The sequence below is a fragment of the Crocodylus porosus genome, unplaced genomic scaffold, assembly GCF_001723895.1.
Source record: "Crocodylus porosus isolate Cpor-Errol unplaced genomic scaffold, CroPor_comp1, whole genome shotgun sequence".
In the NCBI taxonomy this organism is placed as follows: domain Eukaryota; kingdom Metazoa; phylum Chordata; order Crocodylia; family Crocodylidae; genus Crocodylus; species Crocodylus porosus.
Window position 1 is genome coordinate 132,414,317 of NW_017728931.1, and position 20,340 is coordinate 132,434,656.

The 20,340-nt window shown below is 44.3% G+C and overlaps 2 protein-coding genes across 4 annotated transcripts in view; both read right to left on the bottom strand.

Annotated features, from left to right (window-relative positions):
* The window catches only part of TMEM243 (transmembrane protein 243), a 46,604-nt gene extending 32,073 nt beyond the window's left edge, over positions 1–14,531 (bottom strand). Inside the window, exons 1-2 of the mRNA XM_019543663.1 lie at positions 11,918–14,531; positions 8,357–8,493 (exon numbers count right to left, since the gene is read on the bottom strand). The gene's annotated coding sequence lies outside the window, so the exon portion shown is untranslated. The remainder of the gene's footprint in view (positions 1–8,356; positions 8,494–11,917) is intronic.
* A 1,795-nt stretch (positions 14,532–16,326) lies between these two features.
* Positions 16,327–20,340, bottom strand: part of MEIG1 (meiosis/spermiogenesis associated 1) — an 18,261-nt gene continuing 14,247 nt past the window's right edge. For all 3 annotated transcript variants that reach the window (XM_019543662.1, XM_019543658.1, XM_019543659.1), the window contains one exon: positions 16,327–16,556. The gene's annotated coding sequence lies outside the window, so the exon portion shown is untranslated. The remainder of the gene's footprint in view (positions 16,557–20,340) is intronic.

Consider the following 20,340-nt stretch of genomic DNA (forward strand, 5'->3'; position numbering starts at 1 on the left):
TAAATACACTTAAAGGAGTTATTGGGAGCTCCGCACTTCCCACCACCAGGCTCCTGCCACTGTCCCAGCACAGCTATGCCCACCCACTCCACCAGCCGCCAGGGGCACTGAGTTCATGAATGCAGGCAGCCTTATTCGGGGATTTCGCCATTCGCAGGGGATACGAGAACGTATTCCCCACGAATGGCAAGGATTACCTGTACTGTGTCCAGTTTTGGATGTAGACCAGGGGTATCCAACCTTTCTGAATGTGCAGCCGGATCATGAACTTTTTATCACCCAGTGGGCTGGTAAGCCATATTCAAAGACCTCAAAGGAAGTGATATCGCATCACCGCCCTGAAATGAAAGTTCAGTGTTTACTTTCACTTCCTCTCACAGCACCTTGGGCCTCAGAAAACAGCTTGGAGAGCCGCATGGCAGCCTGTGGGCCTTATGTTGGACAAGCCTGATGTAGAAAAAAGGACAGCAGAAATGGTTAGGGGTCCTGCGGCACATGGCTTATGAGGACAGGCTGAGGGAACTGGGCTTATTTAGTCTAGAGAAGAGAAGACTGAGAGGGGATTTAATAGCAGCCTTCAACTACCTGAAGGGGGCTCCAAAGAAGATGGAGCTAGGCTGTTCTCAGTGGTGGTGGTGGGTACCAGAACAAGGAGCAATGGTCTCAAGTTGCATCAAGGGAAGTTTAGGTTAGATAATAGGAAAAACTTTCTCACTAGGAGGGTGCTAAAGCACTGGAATAGGTTACCTAGAGAGGTTGTGGAATCTCTGTCCTTGGAGGTTTTAAAGACCCAACTACAAAAAGCCTTGGCTGGGGTGATCTAGTTGGGGATGGAGCAGGGGGTTGGACTAGATCGGGGATTCTCAATCCCTGGGCTGCGGCAGGTCAGCTGCAAGTCCACAGCACAGTCGGCTGCCAGACCAGAAGTGGCTACAAGCCAGCAAATTGCGGCCCCCCCAGAGCCAGGCAGAGAGGTTGTGGCTTCTTCTGCAGGGTCTGCAGCAGCGCAGGGTTTGGCCCCCTGCCTGGGGGGGTGGGGGTATCCTTACCTGTCTTCTGCCTGGAAATTCTGGCTGCGGTCAGCTGTGACTGCTGGGCTGCGATTTGCAGGGCTGCAGCCACTTCTGGGCCATGGCATAAAAACTTTGACAACCCCCAGACTAGTTGATCTCCTGAGGTCCCTTCCACTCCTAATTTTCTATGATTATATGAATATTAAATGCAGAAAACAGTGGCTAAGCTTCAACAGGAGTGAGAAGCAATCTAGATCAGGCGTGTCACACATACAGCCTATAGGCCAGATCCATCTTGCAGAGCCCTGTCATCTGGTCCACAGTGCTGCCCATGGGCCTCAGACTGGACCTACATGCCATATGCTGGGGTACACACTGCATGTGTCATGCAAGGCCGGTCTGGGGGCCTGATGTAGCCCATGGACCAGCTCTGTGTCACTCATCTGGCCTGCAAACTGGCCCCATGCCATTCATCCATCTCTCAGTCCTGATGAGTTTGACACCCTGGTTTAGATAATGCCTCTCTTGTAATCAGTTATTAGAGCACTGTGCTGGGAGGTCAGAGAGAGGCAGCTGGGTGAGTATGGCCTAGAACCAGGTTCCCCACTGCGTGGGCAAGTGTCCTGTCCCATTAGGCTAAAACACAAGAGCGCAGCCCCTCCTCTGTTTTGCTTCTGGCAGGTATAGGCATGGGGGCATGGGGGAAAATAGAATCCTGACGTGTCTAAATGCCAAAACTTACAGCCCCGTGGCTGCGTACATCAGAAGTCAGGGCTGCAGGTAGGCAAACAAGCCCCCGGTTGGCCCTGATTGCCTGCATGGGACTAACTGCTGGCCACCTGAGTGCCTCCAGTGGGTCCCAGTTAAAGTGCTGGGTTGTGGCTGCTACATCTAAGCAGCAGCCCTTGCAGTGCTCTCTGAGTTCCCCAAAAGATGGGCTTCCCTTCTGTCTACCCCAGTCTAGCTTTTGCTTCCTGGTCCTGATCTTGCTCCTAATCCTGGTTCCTGATCCGTGGGCTCTGAGTGTCATAGTCTGGTTCATTAGTTTTGGGTCCCTGTTCCCTAATCTAGCTCCTGCTGGAACCTGTGTCTTGCCTAGCTCCTGCCTGCACCACCATCTTGCCCAAGTGTCTGGATTCTCATGCTCATGCCCTAAACCCCCAACACCCTCATGTCCAGGTGATGCCTGTGCCTGCCATTTAGGCATGTAAAATGTGATAAGATTTAGCCTCCAAGGTTGGCTTTACTGAAAATGAGTGCACAGGCAATATAAAATGCTATTGGCGGGTGTGTAAAATGCATCTTACTCTGATAGGTGAGGGGGGAATATTGCTGAGGTGGAAATTAATGGCAGATTAGGATTAAATAGAGTTCAGATCCATCAAATGTCAGGGCTTCAGGGACAGACCTCTCTTCTTTTTCTTAATCAACTGTTGTTTCTCCCTGCTGCCAACTATTGTTCTTCCTCTGCAGTCTTGGCCTGCTAAAGCCCCTTGGGGATTTTTTGCCCTGTAGGGTGAATTCTTTTGAACAGTACTGAATTCCTGTAACAATAAAACGCTTCCTCCCTCTTGTTCAGAAATAATTTTAAAGGGCCAGAGACACAGGTGAACTATCCCAGAGAATGGACCACAAGTGTGGATGTACCACTCTCACTCCAGAAGCCCAGGACTCTATCTTCATCTATTCCAAGCCAGAGGGTTTATGAGCTCTTGAGACTTCCCAGAGAATTTATGAATTCTTAGATGGCCCAGCTATACAGAGTTAGAGAAATAAGTCACTTTTTTGCACAGTGTTACCATCCTCTCATGTTTATAAGGGGAAGTCTGCCAAGTTGGTACAATTGAATTCCTTTTTCTTAATCACTTCCTTTGACTTGGTATAAGAGTTTTGTACTCAGGGCCGGGAAGTCTTGCAGTATGTTTGATCAGTACTTTCTATTAGGCACTTCTAATCAGTGTGTTTGAATAGCAAAGCATAGTCATTTGAAAGATGAAAGAGACTGAATTCAAGAGAGGTCCCAAAAAGATCAAGCTGACTTTGTTCTGATTCAAAACGTAGTGAGAAAAATCATTAACTTGGTACTCTGTTCCTTAACCTCTCAAGCATTTATGCATGTTGACCATTGTTTAGGAAAGTGGTGTTTCTGAAATGAGGCAAACACTCTTCATGATATTTGAAGCCATTCATAAAACCTTTGCCTACAGAGGGGCATGACCTGGTGACTGATTAGAAGTGGAAGGTGGAAAAGGGCTCTCATTAAATCACTTGTGTAAATGTTGTACTGTTAGCTTTTACTCAGCACTTGATAAAATTTATGAAAGGGTTTTTTGGCTGTTTGGATTCTGTTAAATATGAGCTGGAGGTATTTCATTTGATTAATAGCATGAAGGGGCAGATTCTTGGCCCTGTTACAACAGTTTTGTACCTCTCCCTAAGTGCAAGGTAGCCATGAACCTGGTGGATCCAACACTCTGACAGTCCCTGGGGCATTTTCTTGTACTTCTATACCAGCAATCTCTAGCTCAGGAATACCATTGGCAACCTTGATGCTGTGTCAAACCATGCTATGGACCAGTTTGGTCTTTGGGTCTCAAAGAAAGAGCAAAGACATCCCTTGCTTTTGCACTGAGTTCAATTCAACGAGACCAAAGAACACAGGTAGTCAATGTGACCCCATTTGACAGATCAACACATGATGCATCTCTCCTCCTACCACAAAACAAAATTACACTACAATTTTATGCTTGGGAGTGGTGTTCAAAAGCCAAGACATAGAATAACCATGAATCTTTGTCCTCCATTGAGCATCTCAGAGTACTTCCTAAAAGGCTGTTATTGAAAACACTTTTGGATTCCATTGGTTGCTTTCTTGGCATCTGTTTCTGCCACCGTGCCTTGTCTGAAATTCCCACTGGAGTCGATGGCCATGTCCACATGAGCAGGAGTATGCAGTTTGCGGTGCTTCAAAACCTTTTGAAGTGCCACAAAATGCACATGGCGCATGTAGAGCCATTTGTTGCACCGCATATTTGTAACTGAGAGTGCTTTGCAGGAATCATTCAGTTACAGTGATCCCCAGGACCAAACAGAAGTTCACTGTTGGTTCCAGGGAGAAGGAAATCTAGCTGGTGAGTGGCAGTCACCTAGCAACATATTTCTTCTGGCAACAGCCCTGTCTCTCCCATCCTGTCCCTGTTTCAGAATGGGAGCGGGAAAGAAAGGGGAGGGAACTCATTCTACAGGTACCTCAGCCATCTCTCGATGGTGGTGAATTAGAGCCCCCCCCACACACTTCATTGGGGTCTCCAATTCACCCACCCCACCCTCCAGCAGGGGCTGACAAACCCCCCATATCTAACTGCCTCTGCTCCCTTTACCCCCTCCCATTCTGAAAACAGCTTGGAGGGTGAGAGACAGTGCAGACAGAAGTTGTAGAAGACTATGTGTTTTGACATGTCTTCATCTGAACCCTCATTTTCACCGGATCAGCCACTGTTAAAGCTGTCTACAGCTGTTCACTTGTGTTTGATCAAGTATAAACTGCTTTCTGTGGCCAAATCAGGTGAAAATTGTCACTTCTGTCTGCACCCATACTGTCCCAGTGTCCTCATGATACACAACAAAGGAAGGAAGAAATGGCCAAAAAAACCCAACCACCCAGTCTGGAAGAGAGATAATGGTGCCTTTTTTATTTCAAAATCTGGAAAAAGGCAGGGTAGAGGTGCACCTTATAGACTAGCTGAATTAGAGATGCATAAGCTTTTGTAAGCAACAGCTTACTTCATCAACAAAGTCTGTAGAGTTTGAAATCACTCTGCTTCCAGTATGGGATGAGAGATGTTACAAGGGTGCTCTATTCTGTATATATGTAAATAGTTAACATGCACAGTGCCAGCAGACACCATTCAAAATATGTAGCAAATAGCCAATCCAACTAGTGTGGTTAAGGCATGCTAGATTCTACAGACAACAGCATAATGTGAGAGATGTGGTTGCCTTTGACTTCCCAGCCTGAAGCACTGGAAGCCATTTCCTTATTTAGGCTGATAGGGGACATCTCAAACTCCCCTCAAGCTGTAGACAGACAGTTAACCACACTGCCACCACACCACAGTGCTGAGTTTTATAGGGCTAATAAAACTTTGTACCCTGTGTTCAGCCAGTAACTTCCTTTGCGCTGCTCTGTGCATCACCTCTTAACAGCTCAGAGCCAAAGTACTGCTTTGTACTTACCTCCACTTAATCATCTAAACCACCTTCCTGAACTTTCACTAGCTCCTCCTAGGTGGAAGGCTTTTGAGTCTGTGTGCCTAGAGTAAAAGAGAACTATGAACCTGTTTCAGGCTGATTAAATGTTAAAAGAAAACACTTTACTCCGCTAGACTGTGAACGCTATGTTTTATCTCATCTAAGGCATTTAGGGAGAGACAGTTAGCATATTACCCAGATAGTAAGGTCTTCCCCTGACAACAGTTCCTGAGAAAGTGCCTTACCATTGCTACTTAAAAAGAATGGAGAGTTATTGGAAGGCAGCCCAGGCATCTTCAGTTTGAAAATTTAGGACCTAATAATGATAGGAAACAAAAGACCTGGGTTCTGATGATTCTGGGGCTGGGACGCTTAGTATGAAGCACAAGCAATGTCTCTGACTTCTCCAGATGATGTCACTGTGAAGTTTTAGGAAATGGGATCCTGAACATGCAGTCATCTCAGGGGCCAAGGCCTGACCCCACTGAGGTCAGTAGGAGCTGGGCCATGTATTCCAATGAGAACATGTAAAATGATGCACTAACACTGGGGTGAGAGGCTATGCTACACAGCTTAGAGGTGCCTAGGCAGAGTGGTGGGCTCTGTTCCCTTACACCTGCACAGCCCCCAGGATAACTGAAACAGCCCTGAGTGTATATTTACATCCCAACAGCTGCCCAGGGCTATTGTTTGGCTGCAAATCCTGCCCAATGTATGTTTTTCTACTTGTGAGCCCCACCTCCAGCACAGCCCCTACATCAGAATGTAGGGAACCCTGGAAGGCAGCCTTTTAGCTGGGTGCCTGTTTCTGGGAAATCTTCCCTTAAGTGTATGCAGGGATTTGGGAGATTTCTATGCTTCCTTCACCCTTTTATGAGGGGTAAGAACATCTGAGAGAGCTGAAAAGACAGGGCTCAAGCAAGGATGCAGAAGAATATTGGATAGTAGATGTAGCCCTTTAAGGAAGTAAATGTGAAAAAGAAAGAAATTAGAAGCTGATGCAGCAGTAGAAGATGCTGTTCCTGGGGCAATAGTTTGATGTTACAGCTCTGTTCTTAAGCAGCATGGACCAAGGGTCAGCAACTTATAGCCCATGGAGCGGATCTTGTCTGCAAAGAGCCTGGATCTGGCCTGGCCCGTGAAGGTCTGGTCCAACTCACAAGGGGGAAGGGAGGGAGGATCGGAAATGTGCAGAGGCATGTGTACCAGCCCCTTAAAGAGTCCATGTTCTCAGGCTGTCTGCTGCTGCTCCAGCCCTCTCTGCCCTGTGCCAAGGATAGGTCTTTCATGCTTCCCTGCAGCTCAGCTCACCCTCACCACTAAATTAATCATTCTCCACTGGCATTGGTGGTGCTTGGTAAGTGGAGGCAGCATTGGAGGGTGTGGGAAACCAGCCTCAGCAGGGTTAGGGCAGGGAGAGCTGTTCTATAACAGTGGCCAGGTTGTAAGTGCCAGCTTGCCATCCTAAAAGGTTGCCACTGACCTAAACTCCTTCCATTCTAACTTTCTGCATTTCTCTCTAGACTGCCCAATTATACATCCACTTTTTTTTTTAACCACGTGGCACTTCCATTTCACAGGCAGAAGCTCTAATTTGATGCCAGAAGATCTGACTGAGCAGTTAATATACCAGACTCAAGAGATAATCTATCTGGTTTAACAGTTGACTCTGTAAGCAACGTGCCTGATTTAATGACGTAGCTGGTTCAATAATCTGTGTCTAGTCCAACAAGTGCTGTTGCTCGTTCAGTGAATGATGGTTCCATAGTTGATCCCTATTTTTCAGTAACATGCATATTTGGATCTTTACATGAAATATATGCTTTGGTAGATGCTTTGCTCTTTCTCTGTTGCATGACACTAGTGCATCATTTGCCACGCAGCAGAACTATTTAAGTGTTAGTTGTGTATATTTTACCGGTGGTCTCTTTCACAAGTTAATTTATTGGTTTCAATGGGTACTATAGCCACATTCATTTGGACATCTCAGACAAATAGTTGCTTTTAGTAGTATTCCACAGGGAAGGAAAGAAAAAGTTCGTAGATGAGAAGGGTTCTAAAGTGTCTTTTAAAGGTCATTTATTTCAGTTTTCCTTAGAATATTAGAGCTAGTAGACATAATAGTTCATACACATTCAAACACAAAGCATGATTTGTCTTGCATTCAGGGACAATAATTTCTGTTGCAAGATGGAAACTCACCTGTTGGAAAGGACAGATGAGGAGAAAGATTAATCAGTCACTGGATGGCTAGGAGTTACTCGCATGATGTAGCCCTGAAAAAGGCAAATACAGTCGTAGGATATAACAGGTACTCCAGGAGAGACAGGGCAGTAATCATTGTCATTAAACAAGGCACTGGTGAGACTTCATCTGGAATACAATTCTAGTTACCCATGTTTAAGAAAATGTCATGCACTGAGGAACAGGTGCAGAAAAGGGCTATTAGGCTGATTAGACGAATAGAGACCCTATCTTATGAAAGGAGGCTAGAAAAGGAGGCTGGATTGTCTAGCCTAGCAAAAGACTAAGAGGAGATATGATTGCTGCCTATAAATGCATTACTCCTAAGTTAGAAGACTGCTTGCCATCAGAGGAAGAGGTTCTGGAACAGCTTTCCTAGAGGTGTAGTAGGCCGGAAAAATTAACCATTTTAAGATAGAAGGGATTATATGACATGGATTCCTGTGATAGCAGAGAACTATATTTGATGACCCAGTAAGCCCCTCCTGGTACTATATATTTCTATTAGTATAACTGCAACCAGCAGAATATTATATGTAGCAGAATATGAAATTATATCTATTTCACTGTAAGTTTAATGCAGCTACCTAGGACCTGATCCTGCAATAGGATCTCTGTAAAACTACCAAAAGCTCAGCACATATAAACAGATTTGAGTGCAGGCTTGGGCCTTTGTTTTCAGACTATGTATGCTTAATCACCTTCATTTTTGCACAATCCAGACAGCATACACTGCAGTGTTTCCAGGTGTCTGGAAGTTCACTCTTCCCCCAACAGAAATTTGAAAACCCTTTCCAGCCCCACTTTGTGTTTTTACACGCCTCTGCTGTAATATATCCATCTCTTACCTATCCAGAGCTAGCACTTCACAGTGGCATGCCTCAAACTGCTGTAAATCTCTGCAATGTATTTTTCCTTTCTTATTTGCATGGATGAGCAGTGATGTAGGTAACAATGTTGACATTCAAAAGTCCATAAGAGGGACCTGAAACAAATGAGGTAGTTTACACCATAGCACAGTTGTTTTAGATGTTTCCTGGAACCTCAAGTAGCCATCTCTGTGTCAAGAGACCTACTGAACTCAGGGCGGCTGCCCCCCCGATTTCGTGGGAAGAACGTGGGGCCTGGCAGCCATTTCACAGGTGGAGCACAGTGCCACCCAACCCTCTGATTGGCCAAGGGGCTCAAGTAGCCCTGCCCCTCACCACTGATAGGCTGCAAGCCACATGACAGACAGCCCTCGCAGCCAATAAGCAGTGAAGGGCAGGGCTGGCAGCCATCTTGCTGTCAGCCCTTCAAGTGTGCAGACCTCCCTGCTTCCCTGCCTCACCCCAGCAGGCTGCCACAGCATCCTGAAGACTGCTGGCTCCCTCTGAGGATCCAGCATTTTCTTGTTGGTATGTTTTTTTTCCTGTGGATTTCATGGACATTACCCGATTTCGCAGGATACGAATATTTCCTTGTCTGTGCTGAATATACCCCACCCAGAACTGCATTAAGTTTTTTTCATAGATGCATCATAACACTGACTTATAATCATCCTGAAATCCCCTTGTGCACCCAGGTCCCTCTTTTGCTCACTTACACCAACCTTAGGAGCCTTCTACCTGACAGCTAAAGTTCTGATTAGTTCTTAAGTATGTGCATAATTTAGCAGTTGACACCATTCAACTTCACACCATTTCTAATGCTCTACTCCAGTGATTCTCAACCTTTTTCCTACCAGAACCCATTTGCAAAGATCCATGGCCTGCCCCGACGCACACCCCACTAGCCCTGATGGTGCCCGACTCCCCCATCCTCTGCCCCCTTGGGCCATGCTGGTGTCCCTCACTCCCAACCTGCAGCTCCCTGCCCCCCTCCAGCCCTGCTAAAGGGGCCCCCAGCTGCCCTTGTCCCGCTTGGGCCGGAGTTCAGTGACTGCGGCGGCTCTGGCTCATGCGGGCAGCAGCAGAGCAAGTCCAGCCACAGCATAGGCTGGATGGAGGAGGAGGAGAGGCCTGTGGCACCCCCACTGCCCTGAGCTGGGGCTGCTGCACCATGCCAGGCAGCCCGGTCATGGCCCCCCCCAAGCAGCGTCTCCTGGCTCCTGGCCAAGCAGCTCTCCCCTGCCCCATTCCCCCAATGGAAAGGGAAGGTGCCTTCCCACTGCCCCTCTGCCCTGCTGCAGCTCGCAACCCTTTGAAATATTCTTGCAACGCACTTTTGGGTTGCGACCCATAGGTTGAGAAATGCTGCTCTACTCCACAAGATCTAATTTTCCTGTATAATAATGTGCTCCTTTACTATATTGGCAGAACCTGCCCTTCTCCCTCCACCCTCACTAGATTAGTGTCATACACAAATTTCCTAAGTACCACTATAGTTTCTCTACTAAAGCTGCTAATGAAAATGGTAGACAGGATAGGTTCAAAGACCAATCCCTGAGGAACTCCACTAGCAATAGGTCTCCAGTACAATAACTTGCCTTCCAGCATAACTTGTTGTAAAATCCCTTTAAACCAACTCTTTATCTACCTTATATTCAGAGCATTGATCTCTATCCTCACCACTTTGGCTAATTCTCATTGGGTTTGTTTCAAAAGCTTTGCTTAAATCACAATAGATAATGTCTACCGTGTTGCCCTAATGTAAGTCAGTTGTCCTGTCATACAAGATTAGACTGGTTTGACACAATGTTTCTTAGATAAAACTATGTTGTGTTTTATCCCATTTTCTGTTTACTTCCGTATCCTTTATTATTCTTTCCTTTGATATCTGTCCTTAGATCTTGCATAATACTGGAGTCACGTATAACTGCCAAGGTGACACTTTTTTCCATTAAAAATAGGCAATACAATTGCCTAATCATAAAAGTCCAATCATAGACTGTAAACTCTGAGTTGACAGATTCATTAAAAATCCTTGTTAAAGGGATTCCTAATTCACAGGCCAATTCTTTCAGAGTTCTGGGGTGGAGATTACCTGAATCCTCTGATTTTATGACAATAAGCAATGTATGTCTGGCTTCTACCTCAGATGTGATTATTTCCATAACCATGTTCTCATTCCTGTTTTGTACCCCTACCATTGTTTTCAGTTAATTCTTCACTGTTATTGAAGACTGAAGCAAAGTATTTATTCAGTATTTGAGCCATACCCCATTGCAGAGTATAGATTTTGCTGGTCTTTTTAATTGTCCTCATAAAGTCTACCTCCGTTAAGCTTTTGGCAGTTCTCACTGTAGTGTAAGCAGTGAAGTGGTTCTTGGTTTTATTCACTGTGCTCTATCCATCCTCTATCAATAGGGTAAAATGAAATGGAGCTTTGGTGTTATTTCCAATGTCAATACTTTCACCTGTAAATTGAAAAGAGCTTGGGTATCCCTAGAGAAGTGTACTACTGTAGATCCATCAGATAGGACATAGTCTCTGCTGCCTAATATTTTATTTATTCTTAAGTCCACCATGTGGTTTCTTCTGTACTCAGCCTGTGCCATTTCATTTGCCTACAGATTTAGTTCAGCTCATATATTAGCTTTTTTAGAACATGCATCACTGTAATTGATGCAGCTGCCTCAATTGTTCCTAAGCTAGCTGTATGAATCTGAAGGTGGAGGTCAGCATCTTATCTATCTAGCCAGCCCCTCCTCATTAATGTGCTCTGGCACAGCTCACTGCTGCTCCAAAAGTCCCTTCAAGGTACTAATGTACTGGATAATCTAATGGTTCACTTCATGTGATAGCCTTTTGTTAACATTTTTCCTGCTGCAATCTGCCATGATGTCAGCTCCAGCAACAGCTGCACCTCTTTCATTCCCCTCCCCAAAGTATTTTCACCTTTTTGACACAGCCATGAGTGATGGAGAGCTTAGTAATCAGTTTTGCCCCATTAATTCTGCTTCTAGCCCACAGCTTTATGACCTTTCTTTGGCATAAAGAATCATGCCTTTGTTTGGTATGATTTTTTTTAATGGCATGAGACTTTCACTGGATCTTTCTAACAAAAGAAAAGTGGCCCACACTCCTGGAGAATGCTGAGATTACTTTCTCCTTTGGTTTTGAGGTTAAATGCAACCTCATTAACAAAGGTACCTTTTAATAAATAGTCCCTGAAGATGAAGCTTTTATAGCAAAGGGCCTAAATTATCTCTGTAGTGATTAAGCACTCTGGAGGAGACATACATGAAGATTTCCTCACTAAGGTCACATAAGGGTAGAAGATTTTTCTGTGAAAGACACCACTAGGCTGGTCCTCAAATCTGACAAAGTCCTGAAGATCGCAGTTCCCTGGACAACACAAATCAAGAACTCCCTTACTGCAGCTGCCCACGGGATCCCAAGTAAAGGTACACTCATTATCTAATTAAATTGTACAAGGCTGGGAGTAGGACGGTGTGCATTTCCCACACTCATTGCTGTCATGCTTACCCCTTACCTGGCCCATCCAGTTCTCAGTCCTTCCATCAGCACCTGGTTCACACTGGGCAGTGTTGCTGCAGTCATTAAGCCTCCTTTCTGGTAGATACGGATGCTCCATGTGTACCTACAAATCCAGATTTAGAAGGAACAAGCTACTCCTGGGGCTGGTTTTGTATGCGATTTTAAAAACAATCATGTCTTCTTAAAATTACAGCCATGTTTCTTCTTGGTATCTGCTATCAGAGACAGGGAGTGGCTCAAACTGTCACCAGAGAGTGAAATAACTGAAAATGAAAGGAGAAGCTACATAAATATTTCAAGCATGCTCTATTTTAACCTCCACTCTTACTTCCCTCACCCCACAGGAAATTACCTTGAGTCTCACCCAGATGTGAGATAGATCTGAAAAATATAAGCAATAATTTTTGCACATATAACATTAAGTTAAATACACATAATGGAAAAAATGCCAGCTGAAGAGCATGCATGGAAGGCTAGACCATCACATGATACAAACCAGCTCTGCTCAGATGATAGTAATCTCAAGTGATGTTCTGGCCTATTTCAACTGCATTTAAGTTGGTATTGTAACGATCAGTGTCTATGTACAGGTTGCAAGGGTATCAGCAAGGAATTAGCCTGAGAAATGTAGCACTAAAACCACAGCCTTTTATCTTTTAAACTAAAAGTCACTGTTTAGGTATATGTAGGAAGCTGTTATAGTTGATGGAGCCAGCCACTAAAGGGAGACAAACATACATCAAGTCACCATATTGAAGAATGTTAACATAATTCTTCTCTGGTGGTTTAAATAATCTGGATTCCTTGGAGCAGTGTTTAGGTAAGCCATTTTCTTTCTCCCAACTTATGTATTTGTGATTGCATTCAGATCAGATGGAAGATTAAATAAAGAATGACACCAAGGTATTCAGAATGACAGACACATTTTAACAAAAAAGTGTCATACTGGGTCAGATCATAGGTCCATCTAGCCCAGGAACCTGTATCTAATAGTGGCAGAGTGGATGCTACAGGGAAAAAGTATGTGAGCAGGAAGAGTGAATTGTAGGCCTCCTTGGGCAAAAGGGAAATTGATCTATCTACTGTCCCTCTCCCCTAAAGTTTCCAGCACTCAGAGATCCCAAAGATTCGAATGTTAAGGTTGCAACACTATCATGTTTAATACCCACTGATGGACCTGGCCTGTAGGAATTTGTCCACCCCATTTGGAAACTGCTTAATTATTTGAATTGGTCACTATAGACATGTCTCTCTGTGAGAAGGTGCTGTTGATCGTATTCACTTCTCCAGTGCCAAGGTCTAATTTCCAACCTCTCCTCCGGTCTTGCCTGCTACAACTTGTAATGATAGAAAAAGGGAAAGTGAATATTATGCAGAGGCCAGTGGAATGCCTTTAACCCATAGTGGTTGTTTTGCAGGACTCCTCCTTCCCTACGCTGTGTCCCTTTCCTCTCAAGGCATCAATGGCTGATCTCATTCTGTAATTTAGTTACCAATTTGTTTCTTGCTTTTGGATCTTTTGATCCAGTTTCTAATGCTCCTTCAGTCCTTAATGAAATCCATTTTAATTGACACTTTCATCTAACAAAACAACTACAAAATTAATCAATTGATCAATTACTTGGATCTTGTCATCCATGGAGGCCCACAATTCACTCTTCCATCGATTCAGTTCAGCTACATCAGCCCAGTTAGAGCATCCATTACTTCACACCTTCACCTGAGAAATCAGGGCAACTTGATAAGGTCCCTTAATCTGCTGGGTATCATCTCCCAAAGTTCAGCACCCAGTCAATTAATACTCAAAGATCCACTAATTCATGACATAGAGATAAGCAGCATGAGCTGAGGGAAGTCAATTTCTAACCAGTCTTGTCAATTTATGTATGAACATGGAAAGGAACAGGATCCAGTATCAAGAGTTCATTAAATTCATGAACTTTGACAGAGAGGCAACCACTCAGATGTAGAAGTCTGCCCGTCTGCTCCAAGTTTGGAAGTAGCCAGTCCTGGCCACTCTTCAGTTAAGATACTTAATAATAAACAAAGCCAGAAGAAAAATACTGTGGCTCACCATGCATGCCAATGCACTGCTCCATGCAGCCTCTCTGCCTGCAGTCCTCTCAGTACTGCCTGGCTACTCCAGGTTTGTCTCTGCACCTTTTGCAATGCACCTCAGCTTCATGCTTCTTTGAGGCTCTTCTCCATATCTCCACGTGGATCTTTGCAGCCCTCTCCTACTTGGAGCTGCAGGTTCCCCTCCTTGGGGTCCTGAGAGCCCAGGCCCACATTTTCTTTTTTCCAGAAGCTCTCTGGCCTAATAGAGTCCCTGTGTGGGAGCACGTGACTCCAGGGACTCTGCGTCAAGATTCTCCATGCAGTGTTTCTCCTCAATGACCCCAGCTCAGCCTCCTTGCCCTAACCCCCACCTGCCAAGTCCAGCCTGAGAATTAACCTGCATGAGTGAACTCCCTGTGAGTGAAACAGGTTAAGTGTCAATGTAGCAGGGTGCCAGCCAAACCCCATACTCACCAGGATGATGACTGATGATGTGGTCCTCAGGCAGTGGATCCCTGGCTGGGCTCATGGAGAAGCAGTGAGCCTATGAGCCAACAATGTGCTCTGCTCTTCTGTCAGACAGGCAGCCAGCAAGCAGCAGACTTCCCTCAGCTTCCCGTCCCAGGCCGGGGTGAGAGCGAGAACCCTGGCTCCAAGTGGACATGGGCCACAGCTCAAGAAGAAGGTAGGCAGCTGGTGCAGGAAGCACCACCTAGGACCCGGAAGCAGCAGATGCAGGGGCTGATGACCTCCTGTAGGGCTCTCAACACCTGTCAGCAGCAGCAGGACACATGAGAGCAAGCAGGGGGCCAGGCTGGCCCACACCAAACCAGAATTCCTCACATAAGGTGGCACCAACCCCAGGAAAGGAACACCAACATAGGCAAAAGCCCATGCTGCCTTCCTCCATCGGAGCTGAAGACCTGAAGTAGTAGACCAGGATCACTCTGGGTCTCTGAATGGAATCCTGACTGCCGCTGCAGGAGGTCTGGTACCTTTCTCTTCACCACAGGAGGTCAGGTACTTTTAGGGGATGCACCAGGGTTCGTGATACCCCTGGCCTCACATTACCCAAAGGGGTCATCCCAGGACAGACTAGCCCGTTCAGATTGTGCCCTTATAAAGTACAAGCCCTAAGGAGCCCCAATTGCCTGGAGAAAGGTTGTCAAGATACCCTGCTGGGCCGAGGAAGGACCTGAAGCAGGCACAGACATGATTATTTAAGTTATATTAGTTTATTCATTTCTTAATGCAGGCCGGACACTGCTGACCGCAGAACTGCAGCAAAGCAGCTGAGATGTGCTGACCCCAGGCAATGTGGTTTCCTTCTGTTGCAGACTCTTCTGCCTGAACAAGGCCAGACACCCAGTACAGCCAGGCGTCTATTCCAAGTACTGACCAGAACACCCAAATAGAAAGAGGTGGGGTAGAGGGGAGGTGGAGCTCTACAGAAGACTCTTGGATGTCGTGACCCACCCTCTCTAATCAGATACCACCCTCTGATACCTTTTTCAGTTACACCAAGTCATGGCAGGTGAAGATATAAAAATAGGAGAATGAGACACCCACTGAGCATGTGGCACATGGGCTCTACCCCAGTATGGCCTCTTGGCCTGAATCCCTCTACAGTTGGACTGTTCTGTTACACTCTCCTTCAGGTTTTTAGTTTGGCTTGATGAGGTTTTCCTTCTTGATGGAATCTTTCTTTTTTACTGTAATTATATTTCAAAGACCTTCCTTTTTCCCCTCTTCACCTCCTAGAAATTTAATTGGAAGAGCCAAAGGCATGGACATAAAAAGATCTAAGCAAGGGGGACTGCAGTTTTGTTGTCACTATAAAATTATCTTCCCAAAGACCAGTTAACTACCCCCCACTGCAAAATTCCCTTGTTAGTCTGTGATAACCCTGTAATTACTTTACTAATATCTAGCAAGCAGTTAAACATAACTAGAAGCATAAAAATCATCTCAACCTGCCCCTTCAATCTGGTAGAAGAATTTTAACTAGGAGTTGCCCATTGGCCTCTTTAAAACATCCTAAATGGGATTCGGAAAAGATTGTGTAACTGAAATTAATCATTTCCATACTTAAATTCCATTAGCAAACTGACCTGATGATAAATTTGGAGATAAAAGTTAAACTTGCAATATCATCTGTTGAATTTTCAAATTAGCCCACAGAGTTTGTCAGATCAGGAATAGTGTGAAATGATATTACACATACAGTGAATCAAATGAAACTTTCATGTAATTTATTTTAGGGGAGAAAATGTTATTTTTCTAAGAGTTAGATACAGAGAAACAATCTTACATTTTGGGTTCTAAGACTATCTTGCAGATTTTGATCTTGTCAGTTGAATTTCTAGCAATTGGACAAACAGCAAGGAAAATATTCTCTGTCCCTCAACATTAGCTTCATCTGGTCATATTCTCATACTCTTCCATAGTCCTTAGGCCTTAATTCTTGAGCACTCTTGGCAGTCAGAGCAGATGAAATGTTTAAACTGCCAATTACGGGCTCTCCTCCATGTCAAAAAGTTAATTCCATCCAGAATGCCATAGACAACAACTAAAAGTGAAATACAAAAAAACCCATGTAAAAGCTGTTTTTCCTTACTGACATTAAGGTATACATCAATAAATGAGTAGAAGAAATGACCACTCCTATCTGGCTCCAACCAGATAGGAAAAGAGAGCAATATTTTTTTAAAACTCCTCAGTATATCCCATTTTCAAGTGTCCAGGAATTTAGGACGCTTTTGAAAATTTTACCTTAAGTCACTTAAACAATTTAGTTTGAAATCAGGATTTCTCCCTGCTGTCTCTTCCCCATTCCCAACTCAGACTGCCTGCAACCTTTCCACCTATGCTTACATGCTATCAGACATTCAGCTTCAAAATATATTGCTATTAAGACCACAGTAGATAAGCAAAAAACAGGTTCTAGCTTGACGTTAAAATCTTATTTACACTGGGAAAGCTATTACCCTGAAGGGATTATATGGATTTCACAGTTTAAGATCAGAGGGACCATTAGAGCATCTAGTACTGTATATCACAGGTTATTAAATTTTACTCAGATACCTCTATACTAAGCCTAATGACTTTAGTGGGACCAAAACATTTCAGTTGGCTAAACTGTTATGTTCCATGAGCAGAGGGAAGACTGAATGCCATAATGCCTGAGGCCTTAGCAGTTGTAGGGAATTTATTAGGTAAGGCATGCTCGGATGATCCTAGTAGGCAATTCACAGCTCAAGCTCCAAGTGAAAAACAAACCAAGGTCTTTGCTGATCTTATGCAAAAGAAAATTATCCTCAAATTCCTAACCTAGCAGTCAGTTTGACCATGAATATTCAAAAAGCTACACCAGCCAGAATTCTCTGACTGATCTCAGACTCCAGCCCGCCACATCTAATATCCTGTCTGTTATAATCACAGAATCAAAGAAAATTAGGGTTGGAAGGGACCTCGGGAGGTCATCTCGTCCGACCCCCTGCTCAAAGCAGGACCAGCCCCAACTAGATCATCCCAGCCAAGGCTTTGTCTAGCTGGGTCTCAAAAACCTCCAAGGATGGAGATGCCACCACCTCTCCGGGTGGCTTGTTCCAGTGCTTTAGTACTTTCCTGGTGAGAGAGCTTTTTCGAAATATCCAACCTAAACTTCCCTTGCTGCAAGTTGAGACCATTGTTCCTTGCTCTGTCACCTGCCAGTACTGAGAACAGTCCAGCTCCATCCTCCTTGTAACCAAAGTAGTTGAAAACTTATTTAATCCCCTCTCAGTCTTCTCTTCTCCAGACCACATAAGCCCAGTTCCCTCAGCCTCTCCTCAGAAGTCATGGGGTCCCCAGCCCCCTCACCATTTTTGTTACCCTCCACTGGACTCGCTCTGTCTACATTCCTTCTGTAGTGGGGGGCCCAAAACTGGACACATTACTTCAGATGTGGCCTCACCAGTGCTGAATAGAGGGGAAGAATCATTTCTGTCGATCTGCTGGCAACACTCCTATTAATGCAGCCCAGTATGTTGTTAGCCTTCTTTGCAGCAAGGACACACTGTTGGTTCTTATTTGTCTTTTTGTCCACTGTAACCCCCAGGACCTTTTCTGCAGAGCTACTGCTTAGCCGCTCAGTCTGCAGTCTGTACTAGTGCATGGGATTGTTGCCTCTCTCTTTTGAGTCAGAGAAAGGTGGGGAAAAATATGCAGAGTACAATGCATAGCTAGCTGTGCATCATGGAAAATATTTCTGTTCCCTTCACCTCACATGCCCAGCTCAAGAGTTAAGCAATAGATTCTGTCATTATGTAGGCAAATGGGTTCTCCTAACAGCCTACAGATGGGGATTCTTAGGCAACAAAAAAGGTTGCATTTGTCCTGGGAAAGGTGATTTTCTCCCAGGACAAAGTACAGTCATTCAGACATTCATGTCCACTGTCCTGGGACAAACCCTAGAAAGCTTTCTGAGATAAGTGCTAACAGTTTGTCCTGAGACATCATGAAGTACATCTGAATGACTGTACTAGGACTGCATCATTGAATCAGTGACAGAAAAGCAATGGTACATTCAGCTGCCCACTAAACCCTGATTAGAAGGGTGATGTGTGTACATGCCAATCCTCGAACTTTTCTGTTCTGGGACAGACACAGGCAAAAGTTGTCATGGGACAAATGCAATGAATATTCCTAGCCTTAGATACTAAAGCCTAAAGGGATCACTACCATCATTCAATGTAACTGGATGACTAAGGTTAGGATCCAGAACCTATGTTTAGGCATCTAAATGTCCTGATTTTCAAAATGCTGATTTCACTGGGAGGTCCTAGGCACATGACACTTCTGAAAATCAAAGCATTTAGTCAAGGTGCCTAAATAAGGATGTTAAAGTCTTAACTTTAGGCACCAACTTTTCAAAATCTTGGCCTAAAACTTGTAAAGAACTTGCAGTTCACAAAGTCAGAATAAATTCATATGGGACAAAGAAGGGGAGCAGCAGAGAACCAAAGGAAGAATTCCATTACAGCAGATTTAAATTACACATTGTTCGGGGGGGGAAGCGTGTTTTCATGCATGTTAATTAGCAAAATAAACCTCCTTCCTGACTGAGGCCTTTTGTGACAAGTACTAGTGACAAAAAAATTAATTATCTGATTGGGTGTGTCTACATATGCAATTAAGTGGCTGAATAAACTCCAGCACAATCTGAACTGGAGTAAACTAGTTTGGACATCACCATCTACACATATGTTTAAGTGCAGTAATTTACTGTGCTTTCAGATAGCACTTGTGTGTGATGGTGCAGTAAATTAGTCTATATCGGCATAATTGCCACACACGTGTAGATGGTGATAGTTTACTGCACAGCAAATAAGGCCACTGTGCAATAAAGTGCTCATGTAGATACGCCCGTTAAATCCTAAATTAAATCTGCAGCATTAATTGCAATCAGAAACTTGCCAATGGAATACCCGATGTAATCTCTCCCAGTGCAGTCCATTTAGGTTTATTTCCCTGTAATACAAGTTTATTCAACCGATTCAAGGACAGCACAGCCTTGGGCCAGCCTCTCAAAATTTAATAGTATGCAACAAAAGAAAAGATACCTATTTTTCCCTGTTCCTCTTCAGCTGCAATTAAAGATTTCTACTCAGTACCATTGTTTTTTTGCTGGAGAGTTTACGCTAAATGTAAGACCCTAAAGACTTAACTCTAACCTCATTTACAAAAATATAACTCCAGTAAAATGACTAGATCTACTGTTGAAAAAGGACAGAATTGGCCTTGGGATTTTATAAGCACATCTTTACAGAAAGTGAAAACAAAATATACTAAAAAGGAACAATCTCTTACATGTGGACCCATAAAGATATGATGCTCTACAAATACTTATGAAGTCCTTAGTTTAGGCAAGTAAGAACAGCAATTTTCATCATGCAGAGAAGATAGAATACAGACTAGAAAAATACTCAGAATGCATTAAGAAGAGAACAAGCAGACACTGAAATCCATTACAGTTCACAAATCATACAGACTTGATGTCAGGAAAAGAACTATGTAAAGCCTGCATTTTCTTGCTCAGATCTTTTCCTTGTATGTACCATAAGTCCAGTATTTGTAACTTTCTGACAAAATGGCCTGTGTTTTAAAAAAGGAGCTCTGCTTTACATCTTTATAGAAACACAGAACATAATGCTGGAAGGGACCTCCTCGATCAATGCTATAGTGCCTGCTCCTTTAAAAACAGAAACTGCCTAGGGAGAGTGTCCTTCATAGATTTCATAGACATTAGGGCTGGAAGGGACCTCGGGAGATCATCGAGTCCAGCCCCCTGCCCAAAGGGCAGGAAGTCAGCT